Source organism: Leucopleurus acutus (assembly GCF_964270905.1).
Source record: "Leucopleurus acutus genome assembly, chromosome: 5".
NCBI lineage: Eukaryota > Metazoa > Chordata > Mammalia > Artiodactyla > Delphinidae > Leucopleurus > Leucopleurus acutus.
The window spans coordinates 24,360,012-24,386,376 of record NC_139147.1 but is presented as its reverse complement, the minus strand read 5'-3'; positions in this window follow the sequence as shown (position 1 = coordinate 24,386,376).

The following is a 26,365-nucleotide window of genomic DNA, read 5'->3' as shown; positions in this document are numbered from 1 at the left end:
TTTGTCTTATACCCCAAATACATTGTGAAGCCATATTTCTTTATGAAAATATAAAGAGAAATCTAACATTAAGAGAACTGGGGAATGGATATCTGAAATAATAATTTTACTATATATATATATATATATATATATGTTTCTCTTCCTATCTCCTGGATGTCTATGCAAATATATTATTGAGAAATATTTATTGCAGCATCTCCTTAGCACTTGTATCTCTTCTAAATGGTTTTTCTTTAATTGTTGTTTGTCGAACTGTGATTCCTTTCCCTTCCTACAACTCCAAATATGGCATGTTTTAAGCTGTTGATAATTAATATAGTTTTATATTTTAAGCAGTAGACAGAGGAGGAGGTTTAATTGACAACAAAAATCAGGAATAAAGCATGTTAGTTGACTGCTGTTGAGAAAATATGGAAGATGTGTCTAGGGTAGAGAAGCAATGCCGACGTGAAGGAAGATTTTGTCAGTTTATAAGCTTCTCTAAATATTTGAGTACTTTCAATGGAGTCATATGTTAAAAGTTAAAATCCCGCTTCTGATATTATACTAGAACTTTAGGTGAATGGCTTAATCTTCATGAATTTTACTTCCCTTTCTTTAAAATGAAAATTATACCTATATTATAGATTTGATACTTGAATATAAAATGAGGTCCTTGACTTCCATCCTTCTCCATATCCTTCCTTCTCTCTTGCCCTGCTTCCTCTGTGACCCATCATGCAATGACCCTGAAGGAGATTGCCCATAACAATTTGACAGATGTCATCATCATTACCTGTGTCCCATGCTCTTACTGAGCTTGATGCTCAATTTATAATAATGTATTTCTATCAACATGTAAAACATCACATTATAAAGGGATCAGCCAGCATAGACACACACACACACACACACACACACACACACACACACACACATACACATTCTCTTCTACATGTCTTTTTCAGAAAAAAAGTTTCTCTCTCTCTTTTTTTTTTTTTTTAGTTAAGACCATTTTCAACTTTATTTAAATGGAGTTATAATCTATGTATTCTTTTGTGTTTGGCTTCTTTCTCCCAACATGTTTAAGATTCAGCCATTTTGTTGTGAGTAGCTATAGTTCATTTATTTTATTGCTGAATAGAATTTTATTATAGGAATATGCTCAGATTTATTTTTTGAATTTTATCTATTTTTTTATACAGCAGGTTCTTATTAATTATCTATTTTATACATATTAGTGTATATGTGTCAATCCCAATCTCCCAATTCATCCCACCACCACCACCCCCTGAAGTGTTTCTCTTAGAGTGTTTCACCTAATATCTTATTAAAAGCATAAGGGTGTGATGATAAAAATGGAACAATACAGAATATGTTGAATGAATCTTACTCTAGGGTTCACAAGAACAATCTTGAAGTCAGGTGAGTCCCCATATGCAAATGACTCTTGTATTTTTTTGGTGGGGCCCTTACATTTGTTGCTACTGTTATTTAAATCAAGTGTAAAGGCAGACCTTCTCAAATTTAGAGTTACAGTTTTCATTTGGAAGCCAATTACATAAAATAAGACTTTAGTTTCTTAAGTTAGTATTTGAAAATTGGAAGTGGTAGACACCTGGGGGAACTACGTTTACATTTAGGGAATTTCAGAAATGTGTCCCTTTAAAATATCCAATATTATTAAAATATGCTATTCATGTTTGAAATATACTTCTCTAATTGTTGCTTTTGAATAATCCCATTAAATATATGCTAGTTTCATTATAAATATTAATAATCTGTATATACCACCTTAAGTAAAGTTAGTTTGTCCTGTTGCTGTTAAATTTGGATCACATTTGCACTCTGTGTTTTTTTCCTCTTCTCTTTCAGTATTCAACCCTCTCAAAGAATGAGTGTATGTCTGTTTGTTTTTAAAATGCCACCTGTAGACATTCATTTTCTTTCAAGATAGAGGTCAAATAGCCCAAAAGTATTTTAGCACAACAATTTAAGAAGTGTTTTAAATTAATAAAATTGGGAGAAGCACATGGCATCTTTATACATATAATATTGCCTATGTTTTAAAGATTAATTTCACATGTTTTACCACAAATTCTGTGTTTTAAACCATATAAGATGATTTGCAATATAAATTAAAAACTAGAGTTGAACTTTCAGCTTTTGAAATAATACAAAATACTGTTATTGACAATGAAATGCAATGATAATATCATTTTTCTATCTGTCCACAAAACATTTCATCCATCTTTAAAAGTACTTGAAATCTGAATGTAATAGTTTTAATTCAAAGGGATAAAGCATATTATTAAGTCTGGAAGACTGATTTATCATATGCAGTTATAACAAGCATATCAGATCATTTCATTATTTCAACCTGTTCAAAACAACATTTTTCATAAGTTCATTATGCTTCCTTACATATTATTTTTCTGAACAGCCAGTGTGAGCTTAAATCTCAAAACAAACAACAAAACAAACAAACAAGAATGTGGTGCCACAAAAGGCTGAAGGATATTTGAACTATATCAGCTACATTATTTAAAAAGCCTTTAATTAAAATCATCTCTCAACTTTTGTAAATTTATCATTCTGAGCTTAAGTTAACATAAAATATGAGATCTTAATATTGAAAATTCTTTATCACATAAAAATGCCCTTTAAAACTTTTAAAGTGACATCAGAATCCTTATATATTCTCTGAGGAGTAAAAAGGTCAAAACACCTATATCTTTTTTTCCATTGACATATATTGCTATAAAGTTTCCAATTAAATAAATCATTTATTTAGCTATCACGTAAAGTCCATTACCTTAATTGTGGAAGAAAATGAAATTTTATTAAGGATTGGCATGATTGCAGTGAATGGAGATAATAATGAGACCATCAGAATAATTTGTCATGAAATGTCATCATCCACCTTCATGTTCCTATTTATTCCCCTTACCATTGCCTCTTGGTATATGTGGGAGGACAGTCCCTACATGTGGAAAATGCCAGTGTAGGTGGGCAATGGCTGCTTTACAGTTGCACAGAATCATTTCATCAAAGAAAATGATATAATCATTATATTTAAGTATAGTTAAGTGTAATATCTAAAATGCTTGTGTTCTTTTCATTTATTTATTCAGATAACTTATTCAAAATTATTATTTTCCTGAGCACTCTTGTAGATGTTTGATAGATAATCAGTAAACTGAGGCAAAATATCCATTTATATGGAACATCTGGTTGACTGCTGTTCACATGTATGCTCACTCATGTTAGAAGAAGGAAAGTCAATAAAATAGGTACTTTTTCTGACTTTATAATAATATAACTTTTAAGGAGCATTAAATGAGTTTATTTAGATGAAGCATTTTAATTCCTTTCTTGGTACATGTTAGGTGTTAAAAAACAATGTTTTATATCATTATAAATATGCATCAAAGATTTCTTAGTGAAGGTAATGAATTATTTGACAATTTATTTTTGATAACCTGTTAATTTATTTCTACTATTTTTCTGCTTTTGATTTTCAAAAAGCACAGTTGGTTACCTAACTTTAGTCTAATACTCACCTTTACCATCACTCTTATGTGGGCAATTTTTTAAAAAAGACTCTTTTTCATCACAAAGAAAAGAGCTAGGAGTTTCAGATTCTCTTAGAGTAAATTGGATAATAAAAAAAAGTCATATCTACTCCAAAATGTTTAATCTTTTATACTTTGAACCTGAACCAAAATTCAGGGCACACTGTCCCAAATATTTATTTTCTTAAATGACTTCCTCAATATTTTTTCAGTTGGTGTTTTTTCAAACTATTCAAAACCGAACAAGTAAATCATAAATTGAATTTAAAAAATAAACAAACTCCAGCCACGGCAGCAACATCTTCACACGCACTCACTGACACACAAAGATTTGAAATGTAGAGATTCTACCATGACTGAATAACTTTATAGACATGCAATATCAATGCTAAGAAATGATAAAACCTGTTCTTCCTTCCTCATACAGTATGCATCTTAAAAAATGAAGTGGAAAACCGAGTATTTAGTCAAGCAATTTTATCAGTAGGCTTAACCTAAGTAGATGACTCAGGCTTTAAAGAGCTCTCTTCAATAACAGATGGCCAGTTGTAGTCTGGGTGAAACAGTTAAATTCCCCAAGTAGTGCTCTTGGCTTAACCAGTGTATAAACTGTCTTAGTTTCTTCGCAAGAAAAATGTACCAAGTGCAATTTACAAGTCTACAGATAAGTGGATTTGCTAAGAGTACCATATTTTCCTGATTGGATCCAGAGCAAGGAAACAGATAAAGCTATAGGGATGTTGCATATATAGTCCTAGTCCTTTATACTTCAGTTATCACCCAGGAGTTGTGTGACTTTATTTGGTCAAATTTGGCAACTTTGTGAGAACTTATCCATGGATTTCTACATGAAAGCAAGAGAAGGGAATTATTGGAATCACTTTTTAAAGTTGTGACTTTTCCGTAAGCAATATTATTTAAAAGTAAGTGTAATTCTCCCTGGAGCCCTCATGAATCAATTATGGGTATGAAGGAGTTCAAATGAGAGCCAAGCATAAATGTACAAACCAAAGTATTAAGGTAAAGAAAAATTACCTGGGTCATAAAGAAAGGACAAGATTTAAGTTTGGGGATGTTCAAAATTTAAGAAAAACTGTTAGAATGTTCAGAAACCATCTTGTCTTTAAATATAATATTTAATCTAGACATAATTCATGATAAAGTTTAGCATTGTCTTTTTAGGGTGGATAATATTTATATTTTCTTCTATTAAATAACTTTTTTTTTTTTTTTTTTTTTTTTGCGTTATGCGGGCCTCTCACTGTTGTGGCCTCTCGCGTTGCGGAGCACAGGCTCTGGATGTGCAGGCTCAGTGGCCATGGCTCGCGGGCCCAGCTGCTCCGCAGCATGTGGGATCTTCCCGGACCGGGGCACGAACCCGCATCCGCTGCATCGGCAGGTGGACTCTCAACCATTGCGCCACCAGGGAAGCCCATAACGTTTGTTTTAAGATTTAAATTATGAGTACTAGAAAGTATGATAGTATTGCTCATTTCATTCTATATAGCAATTCCAGATAGTTAGATAGAAAAGACCAGGAAAGTTGATTTACAAAATGAAATACCTGGGAGAACAGGTGGAAGGATACATAAGTACAATATGGATTTTAATGTTTTATGATAAGTTTTGTAAAGTGAGCTATCAATATTTTTATTTAGTTTGTATTCTAAACAAATGCTGTAGACAAAAGTGTAGGTTTCTACCAAAACACTACTTCTATTTTTGTTAAAGACCCGACAATATCAATTATTTTTTTATGTTGGAAAGGAATTAAAACAACCTTCCCAGAGAAATTTGTTTTGCTTAATTCCTCTGAGTGGATATGCATGAGACCACTGAATATATAGCTCATCATCCAATTTATAGAGGACCTGAACTGAGTAAAAAGGTAAAGGAAGAGTGGAAATCTCACTTTCTCTTCTTAAGCTGAAACATCTACCTTCTCCTGCTCTTGGACATTGGAGGTCCTGGTTCTCAGACTTTTGACTCAGACTGAATTATACCACCAGCTTTTCTGGTTTCTCAGCTTGCAGGTGACATGTTGTAGCATACTCAGCCTCCATAATTGCTTGAGCCAATTCCCATAATGAATCTCCTCTTACATGCTTCTGTATACCCTAATCATCCTGTTACTCTGGAAAACCTTGACTAATAAAGATATAGCTACTGAGAAGTGGGGATGCTGCTGTAACAAACACCTAAAAGTGTGGAAGCGGTTTTAAAACTAGGTAATGAGTAGAAGCTGGAAGAGTTTTGAAGTACATGCTAGAAAGAGTCTATATTGCCATGAATGGACCATTAAAAGCAGTTCTCATGAGATATCAGAAGGAAGAGAGCTACAGAGAAAACCTACATTTTAAAGAATACTTAAGTGTTTGTGAATAGGATGTTAGTAGAAGTATGAACCGTAGAGGCTATTCGTACGAGATCTCAGGCAGAAATGAGGAACATGTTAATGAAAACTGGAGGAAAGGTGATCCTTTGCTATGAAATGTCAGAGCCTGGCTGAATTATGTTTGTGACCTAGTATTTTATGGAAGGTAGAGCTTGTGAGAGATGAAATTGGCTCTGTGGCTGAGAAAATAACTAAGCAAAATGTTGAAGGAGCAGCTGGCTTCTCTTGAATGCTTATAGTAATGTGAGAAGAGAAACAATTTTAAGATGGAGTTGTTAATCAAAAAGGAAGCAGAACTTAAAATTTTGGAACCATCTTGGCCTATCCATAGTAAAAGGAATTAAAAAAAAAAGTTTGTGAGTTAACATGAAAGTTGTAGCCAAATTTGATAAGAATCTTCTGGATTGGCCATCTTAACAGCAACTAGGAGCTACCTCAAGAGAGTGGGAGAGATTGGTCAGCCGTGTAAACAGAAGTCTGGGCCTATTGTCCAAGACAACGGAAAAATGGCCCCAAAGGCATTTCAGAGATCATTGGGCTGCCCTTCCTGTCACAAGCCTAGAGTGCTGCAGGGGTTTATGGGCACAACGATTTCGAAGGAGGGGCTGCATCTATTTGATGCTTGCTTACATTGTGAACTCCACTCCCTGCATTCCAGCACCACACTCCTCGGCCACTGCAGGTGCAACTCCAGCGAGTCCTGGTATGGCTTGCACTGTATCAAGCAAAGCATGGGGGACCTGACTGCCTTCACGTAGATTTCAAAGGTTGGAGCCACGTGGAGCCACTAACACATAGCTGAGGCAGAGGACCGCTGCAAGTGTGGGGCCATCACAGAGAATCCCCACTAGGGTAATACTAGTGGAGCCTTGCGGATGGGGCCACCCCCTCAGCCCCAGACCAGTAGAGCCATCAGTTAGTGATTCCATCCTGGGATAGCTGCAGAAATTCCACTCCAACCTGTGAGAGCTGAGGAGTAGACTGTACCCAGCAAAGCTGTGGGGATGCGAATGCCCAACCCCTGCCCAGTGTGTCCAGAAGGTGGGTCATTGAGCCAAAGAGCATTGTTCTCAAGCCTTGGGATTTAGTGTGGTTTGTCCCGTTAGATTTTAGACTTACCTTAGACCTTTTACTCTTTTTTATTCCTTTCTGTTTCTCTGTTTTGGAATGAGAATGTGTATCCTCTGCCTGTCCCATCATTGTATTTTGGAAAGACACAGCATGTTTGATTTCACAGGTTCACAGCTGGAGAGCAATTTGCCTTAGACTCAATCATACCTTGAGTCTCACCCATATCTGATCTAGATGATATTTGGATGAGGCTTTGCACTTTAGACTTTTGAGTTAATGCTGGAACAAATTAAGGCTTTGGGGGCTATTGACATGGAATGAATATATTTTGCATATAAAAAGCATGAATTTTGGGGGCTAGGGGTAAAATATTATGGTCTGAATGTTTGTGTTCCCTTAATTTTAATCCCCAAGGTGATGGTATTAAGAAGTGGGGCCTCTGGGAGCTAAATAGGTCATGAAGGGGGAGCCCCTCATGATTGAGATTAGTGCCCTTTAAAAGAGGCCCCACAGAGCTCCCTAGCCCTTTTTTCCATGTAAGGATACAGTAAGAAGTCTTCAACTTGAAGGATGGCCCTCACTGACCATGCTAACACCTTGACTTTAGACTTCCAGACTCCAGACTATGAGAAGTAAATTTCTCTCATTTATAACCCACTAAGTCTGTGGTATTTTGTAATAGCAGCCCCGACTGACTAAGAAACCAATTGGATCCATGTTTTTCTTAATACAGTCAGCCCTCTATATCTGCATATGCTAAATGCACAGATACAGAGGACCTATATATGTTATTTTATATCAGAACTTGAGCATCCATGAATTTTGGTGTCTGTGGGAGGTCCAGGAACCAATCACCCCCTGCAGATACCAAGGGACGACTGTCCTACAATGTTTACCTATAGTAAAGGGCCAAAATAACTTACTCTTAGGATATATCTCTAAAAGATCATCACTATACCTAAGGTCATCTAGATTTTATCCTATGTTAGTCATAAAATAACTTGCCGGGATTTTTATTAGGATTGCATTGTATCTATAGATCAAATTGGGAACAACTTGACATCGTGACTATATTGAGTCTTCCTGTCCACGGACATGGAATATCTCTCCATTTATTTGATTCTTCTTTGATTTAGTTCATTAGAGTTTTGTGCTTTATACAGCATTTTATAAGAAAGTCCTGAATGTCATCAGTTTTATTTCATATCATGCAGTGGCCAATTGAAAACATAATACCAATATATTGTTTGGTGTTTTATTCTTACTTTTGTCTCTCCCTTTTCTCTCATTCATGCCAGGATTGCTTTGCCTAATAAAGTACTAGAACATATACACATTTTTCTCAGGCTCTACTTTCTGGAGAACCCAAGCTCAGACAATTGATAACTAAGTATGGCCCTAGAAAGCAGACCCTCAGATTAAGAGCAGGGAGCTTAAATGCTTATAGTTCTGATAAAGACCACATTGCTGAGAGTAAATATAGTGATTATAACTCCTGGCATTCAGTAGCACCAAAAGTATTAATAATGCTTTGAATGAGTTACAGGTGGAATCTAGGGCATTAGGATATGTGATGTTTGTGGTGTTAGGACTGCACTGGGCTATGGCAATTATATGAATGAGGGCACTCTCAACAGCTAACTCTCCCAGTACCTGGGCATCAAATACTACCTCATGGCATACTGTGAGTAGCTTCTATAAAGTTTTCCAGAAGCTGCAGTATCAGGACAGAGCCTAATTGTAAGGCTCTGTATAACATAATTAAGTGTGAAATCTCAACAAGTCTCATTTGTCAATGTTAGGACTTTGATAGGAGAAGAGTAGAACTGTGAAATTTATGATGAGGAATATGGATGAACAAGTCTGATAAATTTGAATTCCCGAATTCCACTGAATTCATTATTTCAGCCAAAGCTGTCCCCATCCCCTTGTTAGAGGAAAACAGCCTCCCCTTGAATAGTGACTTTGAAATGACCTCACTTGAATCAGATGCTTACAGAGATGAAAATCGTTTCCATAAAATAAATTTCCCTGACTCCCTTCATTGACGCTAAGGCAATTACACACATCAGATTAAGCACAGTCCAAACAGGGAAATAAAATCCCTCTTCCATAAGGAAGAAATAAGGAAATAGTGTACACATTAAAGGAAGTAAAGAATCCAGCTAATTTTTGCTGGCAGGAATTATTGGACAATATTTAGGCATAGATCTTGAGTGTATGCATCCAGGGGTTGGAAAATATGGTTTAGAAGGGGACAACTTAATTACTTTTGAGAGTTTATTTCCACTGTAAAATATCCTAATGACCTATTAATCTGGCTACTTAAATCCTGCACTCAATTACAGTAAATTGGGAATAAATGATATTACTTCTTTGACATAGTAGTGAGAATGAAATCAGAAGACTCAGAGAATATGGGAAGGTAAAATGGATTTAATATTTAAGAACCCAGAATAGCCTAGATACTACTCTCTTCAATAAAGCAATAAGAAATGAATTTAGAGGGGGTGTTATGCACCTAGTATAGACTATTCTTTGCCCAGGGGGTAGGCACAAAGCATGTGGATCTTTATTTTCCATGATTGGAGCTGTCCATTTTGAGGTGTGTTTTAGTGTATTCATTTTGGCATAATGCCAGGTAGAAGAGGAAGGGTTTATTGTGAACTTAGAATGTCACAGTAGAGACTTGTCTCAGGCAGATCAAATACATATTTAAATTACATGAACATGTAATCCTGCTGCCCAAGTTACCTGTCTCTTTGTACAAATGAATTTCCTTCAACTCATGCTATGAGTTAGTTGATGGGGGTTCCCTTTGACCAACTGATGGAGTAGGATAAATCTCAGCTTATTCACAGATGGATTATTACAGTATGTTTGTGTTAGGTGAAAAGGGACTGTTGCCTCACTACAGCTTTGTATTACAAAGGGGTGGCACTAAAGTATAGTTATGAGGGACATTATTCCAGTGGGCAAAGATGTGTGAGGTCACCTTGTTGTCACTTTTTGTGGATGAGAAGTGGCCAGAAGTATGGGTATACATGAAATCTGGGACAGCGGTAAAAGGTCTGATTGATCTGGATTTGGAAATTAAAAAAAAAAAAAAGGAAGGAAAACTGGAAGGTAGAGTTCTGGGGAAGAGACATGTGGGTAGACACATGGGAGTGGGCACACAGCATAAGGATCTTTTTTTCCATGTTCGTGCGTACCAGAATGACTAATACTATGATTTTCATAAGCCTTTCTTATCCCACCCAAGTTTGGGCAGTAGTCCAGGAACAACAAAATTATGTAAATGATGAAATCAATGCATGGGAGTCATAATATATGCACTAGTGCTTGTAGGCTGATCTAGCTAATTGCTACTGCTGCACAACCACACTGCCATTAGCAGAGACCAATGATGGGTCTCAGGATGACATCATCCCTCAGAAAGACTAGTTATATGGTTAGTGCCATGTCAATTATCTTAAATACCTTCATGCTCTGAAAAGGGCAGCAGTACATACTCACTGGTATCTCTACTTACTCTGGATATGTATTCATCTTCTTATCTCATAGTCTCTCTGTCAGCACAAGCACACAACCTGATTATTAAAGTGCCCTCTTATTGGCTCTCCTTCTTTCTCTCCTGTCTTCTTTTTTTCCCTCAACCCAGAACCCTAGGACTGCACTACCTATAAAGTAGTAGCGCATAGCTTTTACTCAGGTTCTGTGTCCTGGGGAACCTAGAGTAAGACAATAAGTACATAATAATTTTAATCATTCTTTATCTGACATCCATATCAAAATCTTTTTTATGATATATATCAAAATCTTTTATTTAAAGCCACAATTTTTCTCTTTTAAGTTATTTTGACAACGCTTCTCTGTAGTCTTTATTTTGCATTCAAATTTATCTTCCTATAACTCAGATGTGATAGTTATCCTACTCATAAAACTTAAAATCATTATATGATTGCTCATCACTGCAGGTTAAAATCCAAAGTTCACAGCAGAGCATGCATAGTCATCCAGCCTTCAGAACAAGTGCAAGTTAACCTCTCATACTCTTTTCCCCTGTCAGTGACTCTGAGCCTTACTCAGTTTTAAGCCTTGTCAGTGATACTACTTCCTTTGTCTAAAAAAGCCTTTATACTTACAATTCCTGGTTTCCTAGTCTGTGATTTTTCACAACTCAGATATAAGAAAAAAGAAGGAAGTGCTGAAAAGACCAAGTAACAAAATGTGACACAAAGAGATTATAAATGAGGAAAATCACAGAAAATTGAGAAGTGTAATATCTACACTTCTCAGTATATAAATATATATACACTTCTCGATATATCTTATTGCCTTACAGATATTTCAAGACTGACCTAAGATTTGGAAGTACTTTAAATTAAGTATATCAAGGCTTACACTATGGGGTACATACTAATTATCTTTATAGGTCCCAGAGTGTTCAGTTCTGGTCTGATACATAAAATACTTATTGAATGCCAAGATTTTAGTCAACTCAGTTCACAAAATAAAACTCAGTGATAGTTATGTTAACTGTGTATTGGTTTCTGTAAAATTATATGTATAATTTAAATGTATTTATTGCATCATATATATTTATATGTGTGTGTAATATATATATATATATATATAGAGAGAGAGAGAGAGAGAGAGAGAGGGAGAGAGAATATGGTAGAAGTTTTTGCAAATAGGAAGCTATGTGAGAAAAATACGCATTGCCTCTCCTGATGGATAGCTCTAGACCAGATAATCTCTCCATCTTCTGTCATGATTTGTTTGTGGCAAGAAGCCTGAGACATTTCTTTTTCAGACATACCTTCTGAATCAGTCTAACAAATAGAGTCTCACAGATTATGTGCACCAACCACTGGTCACTCTCAAAGAAAAGGAACTTGACAATACACATTACTAGAAACATTTACATCTTTCCTTTTAAAACAAACAAAACCAAAATAAAACCAAAGGCAAAACAAACAGACTCTTGAGCAAAATTTCAGAAATGAAGACCTGATTGAAATAAAGAGATGTTTATTTGGGGTTTGTTAGGACTGTTTCTCGAGAGACAGATTCAAGAAACATTTGAATTGTGTTCTGCCAGACTACAAAATGAACGAAGTTTACAAAGGCAAAAGCTGAAAGGCTGCAGTTAGTTACAACAGTTGTTTGTCAAGAATTGTAATTGGAACCACCAAGAAGCAAGGGTGCTTGTTAAGCAAGGATTGGTTGGGGTCTGAAATGGTTGCATAGCTACAAGGGGGAGCCTTGAGACCATAAAGTTGGAGCTGACAGATGTTCCAAAACACTTGGTGTTGTCCTTGGGTTTGATATAGTCAGAGAAAATTCGAGTTCTCACTGGTGCAGGAACGTGTCTGAGACCAGATCCTCAATGGCTACCATTTTTGTATGCCTGAACTACAATTACTTTATTATAATTTCAATTTGTCATCAAAACAAATGTCTATTTGAGCAATTCCAGTACTTCACTCAGGAAATAAAATAACAACAACAACAATGATAACAGTTAACAGTAGTGTTAGTAGTAGTCTCAGTAGCAGAGCCCACAAGAACAGTAGTATCTGAGGAGTGCTGCACCCACAGGCTGTGTGCTCAGGAGATAGGACTTGGGGAGTTGGACAAGGGAAAGGCTGGCGCCACCACGTCGTCTGCCTGCTCCCCACATGGAGGCCCCAGCCCAGTCAGCCACCCCGTGGTAGCCAGTGAGCATTGAGGTAAAAACCCGCCTGTTGTTCTGCTGCTCCAGGCCTCCGGTGTCTCCCCACCACCTGGAATGCAACCCACCCCAACCTTGGCCTTGAGCATCTGCAGCTCCCCAAAGGCCCCCAATGCTCTTTAGCCCACAGCTGCCTGCAGACCTGCACCTGGCCTGTTCCCCCACTCCTGGGGCTCTTTCTCACTCTCACCCTGGCTGGCCACCTGGCCTGGCCAACCCTCCCCACCCTTGGGAAGCCCCCCTGGCCATCCAGGCCTCACTGGGCGTCACAGCCCCCTCGTCTTGGTCTCTTTGCTGGATGCTTGTTTGCTGCCCATGCCTTCCACTTCTTCTAGACTGAACCCCAAGGTGATGGCCAGAGCCGCCATGCTGACTGTTACTCTCTCCAGTCTGTCTCCACGTGTGGCACACAGTAGGTGCCTAATAAATTTGTGTAGAAGAAGTAAAAAAAAAAAAGTAGTATTCATAGTAAGAATATAGTTAGTGGCAGTAAATTACTTATATGTGGAAGAAATTTTAGGTGTCTTACAAAATAGGAGATAATACTTCTTTCTGACCTTCAGCACTCACCCATTTAGTGAGTGAGTGGGAGTAAAGGAATGATTATTTATAGTGGAGACATTTATTACAGAAGTTAATTGTCACAAATTAGTTCACAAGATATATTAATGGGTAAGTCCAAGAAATAAAAAACCTCACAAATTGTTAAGTCAGATGCTTCAAGAATCTTTCATCTCCATAGAATGAGTAGTTAGTGCTACATTAAAAAAAAAAAGGGAGAACAGTTAATCAGGTTATTAAGTGGAGAATTTGGCTCTATTCAGTTTATGCTGAACAATCTACACTACATTAAATACCTTAATCTTGGTCGCTATTTAGCCCTGTTCCTGATTCTCCAGGCGTCCTACAGATCCATCAGTCAAAAAGTTATCAAGATTGCAAGTAAAATTAACTAGCAAATGTATTCAGTAGCTTCTTCCACATAATATTCAAATTGAATTCATAACTTGAAGAAACAATGCACTGAGGTTTTCACTTCAATTTTAAGATTGAAAGAAACTTGGCTAACCTCCTCTCTTTCTTTATGGGTAATCCATTCATACACTCTCATACTGTATTGAAGGAGTACTTATTTGTTTGCTTGTTTACTTATTTATATACTACTTTATGGGCTTTTTCAACAGGCTTCTGTTCCCAACCCATTGATTGGGACACTGTGGATATGAATTAAAGTAATTTTTTATAAATGACTTAATCTGTAAAATACCTATACTATTTGCATGACACAATGATACAGGAACACTAAGGACACTCACAATGAGCATTCCCCAACTCCCTGTGTCTCAGTCAGAGACCAGATCTCATTTATTGAAGGTCAATTCATTTTTCTCAGCTTGGAGTACTATTTCTCCATAATCACTTTCAGCTCTTTCAAGATCCTTTTAAATCCTGTTGATGTTGACTTAGAGAAACAAATTTCTTAGTGTCTACTCTTCAACCATTTCCTTTTTGAATGGTCATATCACTTCAAATATTTAGGCTGTGAAGTGAAATTATTCTATGAAGCAGCTGTACTATGGAGTAACATCTACACTGTTTGAAATTTTGAATGATTCAGGCCAACTTCAGTGGGCTGATGCCAGTTCACTGACTCTTAATTGTGTTGGGTGAAGAAAGAGGCTAGAGAAGAGAAAGGGTCAAAATGCAATTCCCAGATTCTCTCAGGGGCTAAAATATAGCTCTCATTCTCCCATTCTGGCAGTTGTCAAAATAAATATCTGGAAGCATTTCTGGAGAGAACAGGGCATTTTGTCTCCTAATCCCAAAGCACCAGAGAAAGCAAGTTGTATTTGCAGTTCTTCAAGGTACTTATGAAAGGTACGTTTAAGAATAGCTTTGAGTTATCCAGGTGTGCTCACATGAAGTATGATTGTGAGCATATCACTAACTGATTCACAGGATGGGGTTAATACATTACTAATGACTGAAAACTCTTAAACAACCCTCAGAGTGTTTCGAGTCTTTCATCTGGAAGCATTTAAACATGAGATGAAGTTTATTTGCAATTTTAGGTGACAAAAAAATACATCAGTATTCTTTTGGAGAAGATGAGATACAGAAAGACTAATTATTAGAAGAAATGACAGGGGGGTGGGTAAGGGTGTTAGTAAGGGTAAGACCAAGGCCACCATAGTAGGCATAGGCAGCCGTATGTTTCAAATCACTTTGATGCCCTTGCTCCATGTTAATGCTTCTTATCTCAATAAAACCATAATAATGATAAAACTCATAAAAATGTTTTATCCTTTTCTGAAAATTATAAGTGAACTTGATTTAACTAATGTCCATGTTCTTTTTGTTGTGAAGAGATTATTGGGTAGCTGTAGCATAATTCACTCAACCCAGCGTTTGAAGAGGTTTATTTTCTTCATTTGGGCTGTAAAGTGAACATGGTGAAGGAACCTAGTGATATTCATTTGGAAAAGTAATGGGGATGTGCTCATTCCCTCTCTCAATGAAGTTTCAAATTTCAAGCTTCCTCAGAGATAGTTTAAAATAGCACTTCAATGAAATGATTTAGCAAACATTGCTGTAATATTTCATGGTTGACTAAAAATTTGAATTTGAAATGGAAATCAAGTTTATTCATGAAATCCTCTTACAGTAATAATATATCATTTTAATAGCAGAGTGTCTAGACACCTAATGTCAGATGAGATGATGATAATTTCGGTGCTTTATATCTGCCATATCCATCAGTATAATTATACTTTTTTGGCCATAATTGAGTATGTTAAAAAGAAATCTGATGACTTAAAAGGAAATATTGGAAAGGGGCTCAGGTGAAGGACCAGTTTATAACCTCTATTTTAAGGAAATATTTTTAAAATCTGGAATAATACCTAAAATATTTTAACACACACTGATCTACCTAATATAATTTTAACAAGTGTTAGTTCATTTGCCATACTTTCTTCCGAGTGTATTTCCTAGTAAATAAAATAAAACTAACACAGTTGGAAGTCACCTTTGCATCCCATGCTGGTCCTGTTCTCCTTCCCTCTGCCTTAGAGTAACTGGTATTTAGATGTTGCTATTTATCTTTCCAGACCATTTATTTCAGTTCCACTATGTATGTCAGTCAGAATATCAGAACCACCAGCAGGTGGTATGTGAGTGGGCTTTAACACAGGAAACAGGACAGCTGTGTGTAAAGACCTAAAGCCAGGGAATCAGTGAAATAACCATTCCCTGTATCTTACCCTTGATTTTGCTGTGAACCTTAAACTTCTCTAAAAATAAAGTCTTTTTAAAATAAATTATTATTAAGTTAGCCTGACGCACTGGAGTGAGAGTGGTGGTGGAGAAGTTGCCAGTCAAGGGAAAGACCTAGGGCAGCCTGAGATGTTGCTTGCCCTCCAGTGGTCACTGGGAACCATGTATGGACAGTCTGAAACTACTGGTTACCACTTTACTTCCAGCTTCAAAATCAGTGAGCTCCTTTCTTTGGTAGACTTTCAGAGGACACATTAAGAGGGTTATTCTAGGAAATGTAGTCCCCAGGTTTCAATAACATGATGGTGGTGCCAGGTTGACAATGGAAAATACAGCACAAAGTGCATCCACAAAATAAATGCAACATGGTTTGTTTTAAACTTTTACATAGTTGGTCTCATAATATTCATCTTACTTTCTTTAGTTCTTTCTTAACATCTTCATTGGAGTATAATTGCTTTACAATGCTGTGTCAGTTTCTGCTTTATAACAAACTGAATCATCTGTACATATACATATATCCCCATATCTCCTCCCTCTTGCATCTCCCTCCCACCCTCCCTATCCCACTCCTCTAGGTGGTCACAAAGCACCAAGCTGATCTCCCTGTGCTATGCGGCTGCTTCCCACTAGCTATCTATTGTACATTTGGTATTGTATATATGTCCATGCCACTCTGTCACTTCGTCCCAGCTTACCCTTCCCCTTCCCAGTTTCCTCAAGTCCATTCTCTACGTCTGCATGTCTTTATTCCTGTCCTGCCCCTAGGTTCTTCAAACACATTTTTTTTTTTTTTTTAGATTCCATATATATATGTTAGCATACGGTATCTGTTTTTCTCTTTCTGACTTCACTCTGTATGACAGACTCTAGGTCCATCCACCTCACTACAAATAACTCGATTTTGTTTCCTTTTATGGCTGAGTAATATTCCACCGTATACATGTGCCACATCTTCTTTATCCATTCGTCTGTCGATGGACACTTAGGTTGCTTCCACGCCCTGGCTATTGTAAATAGAGCTGCAATGAACATTGTGGTACATGACTCTTTTTGAATTATGGTTTTCTCAAAGTATATGCCCAGTAGTGGAATTGCTTGTTCGTATGGTAATTCTTTTGTTAGTTTTTTAAGGAACCTCCATACTGTTCTCTGTAATGGCTGTATCAATTTCCATTCCAACCAACAGTGCAAGAGGGTTCCCTTTTCTCCACACCCTCTCCAGCATTTATTGTTTCTAGAATTTTTGATGATAGCCATTCTGAACAGTGTGAGGTGATGCCTCATTGTGGTTTTGATTTGCATTTCTCTAATGATTAGTGATGTTGAGCATTCTTTCACATGTTTGTTGGAAATCTATATCTTCTTTGGAGAAATGTCTATTTAGGTCTTCTGCCTGTTTTTCTATTGGGTTGTTTCCTTTTTTGATATTGAGCTGCATGAGCTGCTTTTAAATTTTGGAGATTAATCCTTTGTCATTGCTTCGTTTGCAAGTTTTTTCTCCCATTCTGAGGGTTGTCTTTTCATCTTGTTTATGGTTTCCTTTGTTGTGCAAAACCTTTTAAGTTTCATTAGGTCCCATTTGTTTATTTTTGTTTCTATTTCCATTTCTGTAGGAGGTGGGTCAAAAAGGATCTTGCTGTGATTTATGTCATAGAGTGTTCTGCCTATGTTTTCCTCTAAGAGTTTGATAGTGTCTGGCCTTACCTTTAGATCTTTAATCCATTTTGAGTTTCTTTTTGTGTATAGTGTTAGGAAGTGTTCTAATTTCATTGTTTTACATGTAGCTGTCCAGTTTTCCCAGCACCACTTATTGAAGAGTCTGTCTTTTACCCATTGTATATTCTTGCTTCCTGTATCAAATATAAGGTGACCATATGTGCGTGGGTTTATCTCTGGGCTTTCTATCCTGTTCCATTGATCTATATTTCTCGTTTGTCCATTTCTTTCAGGTTGTCCATTTTATTGGCATATAGTTGCTTGTAGTAATCTCTCATGATCCCTTGTATTTCTGCAGTGTTATTTGTTACTTCTCCTTTTTCATTTCTAATTCTATTGATTTGAGTCATCTCCCTTTTTTTCTTGATGAGTCTGGCTAATGGTTTATCAATTTTGTTTATCTTCTCAAAGAACCAGCTTTTAGTTTTATTGATCTTTGCTCTTGTTTCCTTCATTTCTTTTTCATTTATTACTGATCTGATTTTTATGATTTCTTTACTTCTGCTATCTTTGGGGTTTTTTTGTTCTTCTTTCTCTAGTTGCTTTAGGTGTAAGGTTATGTTTTTTATTTGAGATGTTTCTTGTTTCTTGAGGTAGGATTGTATTGCTCTAAACTTCCCTCTTAGAACTGCTTTTGGTGCATCCCATAGGTTTCGGGTCATCGTGTTTTCGTTGTTATTTGTTTCTAGGTATTTTTTTGATTTCCTCTTTGATTTCCTCAGTGATCTCTTGGTTACTGAGTAGTGTATTTTTAAGCCTCCGTGTGCTTGTATTATTTACAGATTTTTTTCCTGTAATTGATATCTATTCTCATAGTGTTGGGTTTGGAAAAGATACTTGATACAATTTCAATTTTCTTAAATTTACCCGGGTTTCATTTGTGACCCAAGATATGATCTATCCTGAAGAATGTTCCATGAGCACCTGAGAAGAAAGTGTATTCTGTTGTCTTTGGGTGGAATGTCCTATAAATATCAATAAATCCATCTTGTTTAATGTAACATTTAAAGCTTGTGTTTCCTTATTTATTTTCATTTTGGATGATCTGTCCATTGGTGAAAGTGGGGTGTTAAAGTCCCCTACTATGATTGTGTTACTGTTGATTTCCCCTTTTATGGCTGTTAGCATTTGCCTTATGTAATGAGGTGCTCCTGTGTTGGGTGCATAAACATTTACAATTGTTATGTTTTCTTCTAGGATTGATACCTTGATCATTATGTAGTGTATTTCTTTGTCTCTTGTAATAGTGTTTATTTTAAAGTCTATTTTGTCTGGTATGAGAATTGCTACTCCAGCTTTCTTTTGATTTGCATTTGCATGGAATAGCTTTTTCCATCCACTCATTTTCAGTCTGTATGTGTCCTTAGGTCTGAAGTGGGTCTCTTGTAGACAGCATATATACATGTCTTGTTTTTGTATCCATTCAGCCTGTCTGTGTCTTTTGGTTGGAGCATTTAATCCTTTACATTTAAGGTAATTATCAATATGTATGTTCCTGTTACCCTTTTCTTAATTATTTCGGGTTTGTTACTGTAGGTCTTTTCCTTCTCCTATGTTTCCTGCCTAGAGAAGTTCCTTAACATTTGTTGTAAAGCTGGTTTGGTGGTGCTGAATTCTCTTAGCTTTTGCTTGTCTGTAAAGGTTTTAATTTCTCTGTCAAATCTGAATGAGATCCTTGCTGGGTAGAGAAATATTGGCTGTAGATTTTTCTCTTTCATCACTTTAAATATGTCCTGCCACTCCCTTCTGGCTTACAGAGTTTCTGCTGAAAGATCAGCTTTTAACCTAATGGGGATTCCCTTGTGTAAGGTCGGATCTTAACAAACGGCACCACGAAATAGAGGAAAGCTTCAAGTGAGCTTTATTAGGGAGCAGTCCCGGACAAGGTTCACTGGTCCGAGAGAAAAGGGGCCAGAGAAGTCACGCCCAGGCGAGGGTTGGGCAAGATTTTATAGGGGAAGAAGGGAAAGGGGTGTGGTGAATCTGGGAGGGCGCAGGGTATTCCTTATTTGGTGGTCTTTTCGGGTATCCTGGGGGACCGTTAGTCCCGCCCCTCAAAAGGCGGGAAGGCTGGGCTGGTTTCAAAGTCCCCAGGTCAGTTCCTGGAACTGGGTGGTCCGGAATGTCTCCAGGGCAGTTTCTGGAACTGGGTGGTCCGGAGAATTTCGTTCTGATGCAACCTGTGAATCTGATTGTGTTCCCCTGCCTCGGGCCAGTTGGCCCTCCACCTTGTATGTGATTTGTTGTTTTTCCCTTGCTGCTTTTAATATTTTTTTCCTTGTATTTAATTTTTGATAGTTTGGTGAATATGTGTGTTGGCATGTTTCTCCTTGGTTTTATCCTGTATGAGACTCTCTGCGCTTCCTAGACTTGATTAACTATTTCCTTTCCCATATTAGGGAAGTTTTCAACTATAATCTCTTCAAATATTTTCTCAGTCCCTTTCTTTTTCTCTTCTTCTTCTTCTGGGAACCCTGTAATTCGAATGTTGGTGTGTTTAATGTTGTCCCAGAGGTCTCTGAGACTGTCCTGAATTCTTTTCATTCTTTTTTCTTTATTCTGCTCTGCAGTAGTTATTTCCACTCTTTTATCTTCCAGGTCACTTATCTGTTCTTCTGCCTCAGTTATTCTGCAATTGGTTCCTTCTAGAGAATTTTTAATTTCATTTATTGTGTTGTTCACCATTGTTTGTTTGCTCTTTAGTTCTTCTAGATCCTTGGTAAACGTTTCTTGTATTTTCTCCATTCTGTTTCCAAGATGTTAGATCATCTTTACTATCAGCACTCTGAATTCCTTTCCAGGTAGACTGCCTATTTCCTCTTCATTTGTTTGGTCTGGTGGGTTTTTACCTTGCTCCCTCATCTGCTTACTCTGTTGGGGGGTCTCCTTTTCACAGGCTGCAGGTTTGTAGTTCCCATTGTTTTTGGTGTCTGCCCCCTGTGGCTTAGTTTGGTTGTGTAGGTTTCTTGGTGGAGGGGACTAGTGCCTGTGTTCTGGTGGATGAGGCTTGATTTTGTCTTTCTTGTGTCAGGACTGCGTCCGGTGGTGTGTTTTGGGGTGTCTGTGACCTATTATGGTTTTAGGCAGCCTCTCTGCTAATGGGTGTGATTGTGTTCCTGTCTTGCTAGTTGTTTGGCATAGGGTGTCCAGCACTGTAGCTTGCTGTTCATTGATTGGAGCTGGGTCTTAGCATTGAGATGGAGATCTGGGAGAGCTTTCGCTGTTTGATATTACATGGAGCCGGGAGGTCTCTGATGGACTAATGTCCTGAACTCGGCTCTCCCACCTCAGAGGCACAGGCCTGACACCGGCCAGAGCACCAAGACCCTGTCACCCATATGGCTCAGAAGAAAAGGGAGAAAAAATGAAAGAAAGAAAAAAGTAAAGTAAAATTGAAAAATTAAAAAGTAATGAAAAGAAAGAAGAGAGCAACCAAAGCAAAAATCCACCAATGATAACAAGCACTAAAAACTATACTAAAACATAAATAAATAAATAAAACGGACACTCAGAACCCCAGGACAAATGGTAAAAGCAGAGCTTTACAGACAAAGTCACACAAATATTGGTACACATACACACTCACAAAAAGAGAAAAAAATATATAGATCGTTTCTCCAAAATCCACCACTTCAGTGTTGGGATGATTCGTTGTCTATTCAGATATTCCAGAGATGCAGTGTACATCAAGTTGATTGTAGAGATTTAATCCACTGCTCTTGAGGCTGCTGAGAGAGACTTCCCTTTCTCTTCTTTGTTTGCACAGCTCCTGGCTTTCAGCTTTGAATTTGGCCCGCCTTTGCATGTAGGTCACCTGAGGGCGTCTGTTCTTTGCTCAGACAAGATGGGGTTAAAGTAGCAGCTGATTAGGGTCCTCTGTCTCACTCAGGCTGGGGGTGAGGGAGGGGTATGGAATGCAGGGTAAGCCTGAGGCGGCAGAGGCCAACGTGACATTGCACCAGCCTGAGGTGCGCCATGTGTTCTCCTGGGGAAGTTGTCCCTGGATCCCGGGACCCTGGCAGTGGCGGGCTGCACAGGCTCCCCGGAAGGGAGGTGTGGATAGTGACCTGTGCTCGCACACAGGCTTCTTGGTGGCGGCAGCAGCAGCCTTAGCGTTTTATGCCCATCTCTGGGGTCCGCACTTTTAGCCGCGGCTCGCGCCGGTCTCTGGAGCTCCTTTAAGCAGCGCTCTTAATCCCCTCTCCATGCGCACCAGGAAACAAAGAGGTAAGAAAAAGTCTCTTGCCTCTTAGGCAGGTCCAGACTTTTTCCCAGACTCCCTCCTGGCTAGCTGTGGCGCACTAAGCCCCTTCAGGCTGTGTTCACGCAGCCAACCCCAGTCCTCTCCCTGGGATCCAACCGAAGCCCGAGCCTCAGCTCCCAACCCCCGCCCGCCCCGGTGGGTGAGCAGACAAGCCTCTCGGGCTGGTGAGTGCCAGTCGGCACCAATCCTCTGTGCGGGAATCTCTCCACTTTGCCCTCTGCACCCCTGTTGCTGCGCTCTCCTCCATGGATCCGAAGCTCCCCCCTCCCATCACACCCGTCTCTGCTAGTGAAGGGGCTTCCTAGTGTGTGGAAACTTTTCCTCCTTAAGAGCTCCCTCCCAGAGGTGCAGGTCCCGTCCCTATTCTTTTGTCTCTGTTTTTTCTTTTTTCTTTTGCCCTACCCTGGCACGTGGGGAGTTTCTTGCCTTTTGGGAGGTCTGAGGTCTTCTGCCAGCGTTCAGTAGGTATTCTGTAGGAGTTGTTCCACATGTAGATGCATTTCTTATGTATTTGTAGGGAGGAAGATTGATCTCCACATCTTACTCTTCACCATCTTGAAGCTATCCTTGTCTTACTTAAAATATTTTCTGTAGAGTCTCTAAGAATTATCTGTATGCATTTTAACATTTGCCAACAAGAATGTTTTTGCTTTATTTCTTTGTTTTTCTGCTTTATTACTCTTCTTTTGTACTACTTGGTGTCTATATTATACTTTTGAATAAAGTACTTTATAGTAGCCCTTTTTTCATACATACTTATAAAGAAAATGCTTCTAATGTTTTTCTAGTGATTTATTTTGTGGAATTTATTACTTACCCATAGTAAAATGTTTAAAAATCTTTTAAAGTGATCTAAAATTATTTTATTATAGATTAGAGTAGAATAATGTCAAGTGTACATTTGTATCTATTGAGATAATTATTTTCTCCTGTAATTTGTGCAGTGCATTATGTTAGCAGATGTTCTGATGATAAAACGTCATTACTTTTTTTGGATAATCCTAATCATGAGAAGATATATGGCACATGCGCACACACACTAGACGTATACATGCACACATGTTGAATTTATATTATGCACACATGCACACATATATAATTCAATCATACGGATTTAGTTAGGGAGTATTTTTATCTAAGACATTTACGTTTTAATGAGATAAGTTTATATTTCTAAGTTCTTATACTATGTTGTTAGTATGAATGCTCTTATAGATTGCCCTCCTTTTCCATTTGGTAAGATAGACAGTATAAGATAGGTAATACATACTGCTTAAAGAGTTGTTGAATCATATGTCCGTTCGTTCACTCTCTCTCTACTCTTTCATTTTCTGCTTAAATTCCCTTCGGGTGGTGCCCTTACTGTGCCTGAATTGTGGGAAAATTATGGACTTAGGTTTCATTTTCCTTAAGTTTTTCAGGTATATATGTTTTAAATAATTTTGGTAATTCATATTTTCCAAGATTGAGAATTTAGTATTTCTTTTAGAATATTGGAATAAATTTAGTGTATTACTTTATTCTCTTCCATATTGGTCATTTGTTTTCTTTTATAATTTCTCACATTATTTAAGTGTGTTTTCAATTTGCTGTTGAATATTCTTTCCTGAGATTTTCTCTTAGTATTAATTTTTTTCAAAAAACTATTTCAATTTTTTCTTTATTATCGCCATTATATCTTGTTCTTCTCTTTTTTCTCCTATTTGTTCTTTTTGTTCAGTTTTGCCGTTTGTCTATTTTTTTAACTGAAATACCTTTTTTTGGAATTCAGAAAATATCTGGCTCCAAATTTTATATTGAACCTATAAATTTCCATCCATTTAGTATATTAACTGCAAATCATAATTAGGGAATGCAGTATTTTATATGCTGTTTAGTTTTAAATATTTTATAAACATGCAATGTGATTATCTCTGACTATGGAATAGCAGGCACTATATTTTCTAATTCTTGAAAAAATTAGATTTCTTTTAATGTTTTTGGTTTTGCTCTCTAATATTATATTTTAATATGTTTAGAGAAATGTGACCATATATTATCATTTTATATTTTCCTCTTATATTTTACACATATATTTCTTTAGTATAGTTATTGATTAAGTTTTTTTAATGTATTATGTCTGCTAGAAAAAATATGCTTTTAAGTGACTGTTGTACTAGACTAAGCTTATACTATGTTATTTGAATCATATGTCCATTCCTTCGCTCTGTCTCTACTCTTTCATTTTCTGCTTAATACATCAGTCTACAGACTAAGTGAAATGTATAAACATTTATGGTGTTATTTTCTTAGTGATTTTTGTCACTTTTATGATTAAATAGTGACTATTTAGATCTCATAAAACATTTTTATTTTATAATATGTTTTCTCTGATATTAATATTTTGACACCATCTTTTTGTCAGTTTGGAGTTTGGTTGTTAATTTTTATGCATTCATATCCAGTTTTACTATATCATCATGTTTTTGGAGATGCTTATAGCTGCATTTAAAAATACCTAAACCAAGTCCTTACATATATCATAGTTACTGATCATTAGACTAATTACTGCAAACTTATTCTGAGTCTTCTAATTTTGTGGGTTTTTTTCAGCTTCTACTTTCAATCATTTTTATATTTTGGGGGAGTCAATGTGGTTGTGGTTGTCTCTTCCCAATTTTTTAATTTCTTCCTGTTTGAATGGTTTACTTTTTACTTCTATATTTTTACACAGATTTCTGCCCTCCTGCCATCCCTAGTGAAAAGAAGCTATTATTTTACTTCTACCTGTCTTTTAATTATTTTCTGTACTTAAATTAGTGTATGTAATTGTCAACGCTCAACACTTTTTTATCTTTATCATTCTGTTTGGCAGTGTCTTTGCTTACCTTTGCATCTTGCATCTCACTTCTTTTTTTCTCAGCTCAGTGTTCTTTTTACTGAAAGCTAAACCTCTGTTTCTTTCAGAAATCATCTTTAAATTCTAGGTCCTTTCATGATTTATCTAATTAATGTGTTCTTATTTCATCTTCATGATTTTTAAATAATTTTTATGTATAGGACAATCTACTAAGGCACGGCTTTTTGTATAATCTCTTTTCCAATTCCTAGCCTCTCCTAAATAATAGATTTTATCTTGTTTCTTTGATGGTATTAATCCCCCCCTCCTTTTTTCAAAGTTCATATTGTAATCTTTTACGTTCACTGAAAAACTGAGATTTGAATTCCTACTTGATATTTCCCTTTTATTTACATTTTGTTCTTGAAATGTAGCAAATTCCCTCATTTTAAGATTTAATATTAAATTTTGAAACCATAGTAACTTTTCCCATGTTTCTAGTTGTTTGAAAGGTAGAGAATCCTAACATAACTTCATATTCACCAGAGGTTTCAATTCCTCATTCTTTCACCCCTGCTCTTATACTTCCACCCAGTTCTTATATTAATTTTAAGACTTTCCACTTTAATTTTATAAGGCAGCAGTCCTTATCTTGAATTAACTTGGGAAATGAATAAATTATTTTTGTCCAATTATAAGAATGTAGTTGAATCTACCTTTTCTTTGTGGATAGTTGTCAACTAGAAATGATACATGTTTTATCTAATGTTAACTTCACTTGATGTTCATCTTAAATTTTAACATCAGCATAGAAGATAACATATAAATGAAATACTTGTGAAAATACTTTATTATTTGAATTTATTTTGTTAACTTTGTTTTTTTTTAATTATAAAATAAATATAAATCCCATCTAAACTACTTGTTGAATTAAGGATTTAATTAATTAAACCCTTATTCACTATGTTTTAATGCAGTAAATACAGTAGCTCAAATTATAATCTTAAGATCTGGTTTCTCTCTAACTCTTGGCTCTACTCTTATCCAAAGTGGTTTATTCTCAGGTCTGTGCAGTGGCCCAATAGCTGCCAGCAGACTCAGCCCCATATCTTCCAACATTCAAGTCCAGTTAAAAACAAAAGGTATCCACCAAAAGCCATCCTTTGCTTACCCAATATTTTTATCCTCATTTCATTCTATACATAGATTTTTTAAGATAGCCCAAACGAATGACTAAAGCACATTCCAGGCAATAGAAGAGAAAGTACCAAGGATGTGAGGAACAGGTTTCCCTTGACTGTCAAGAGCTTGGAACAGAGGAAAGAGTAGGAAGTTGGAGGAAAGGACAGTGATGTAATGTACGTCTAGAATATGTATGCTTTTGGAACCATTTAAATGGCATTGGTTTTTATCCAGAGTGAAACATGAAGCTGCTGGAGGGATTTAAGTAATGTGATCATAGTATTCTAAAAGCATTTTATTCTGTCTGCTTTCTTGAATATAGACCATTGGAAAGGGTAGGATCAGG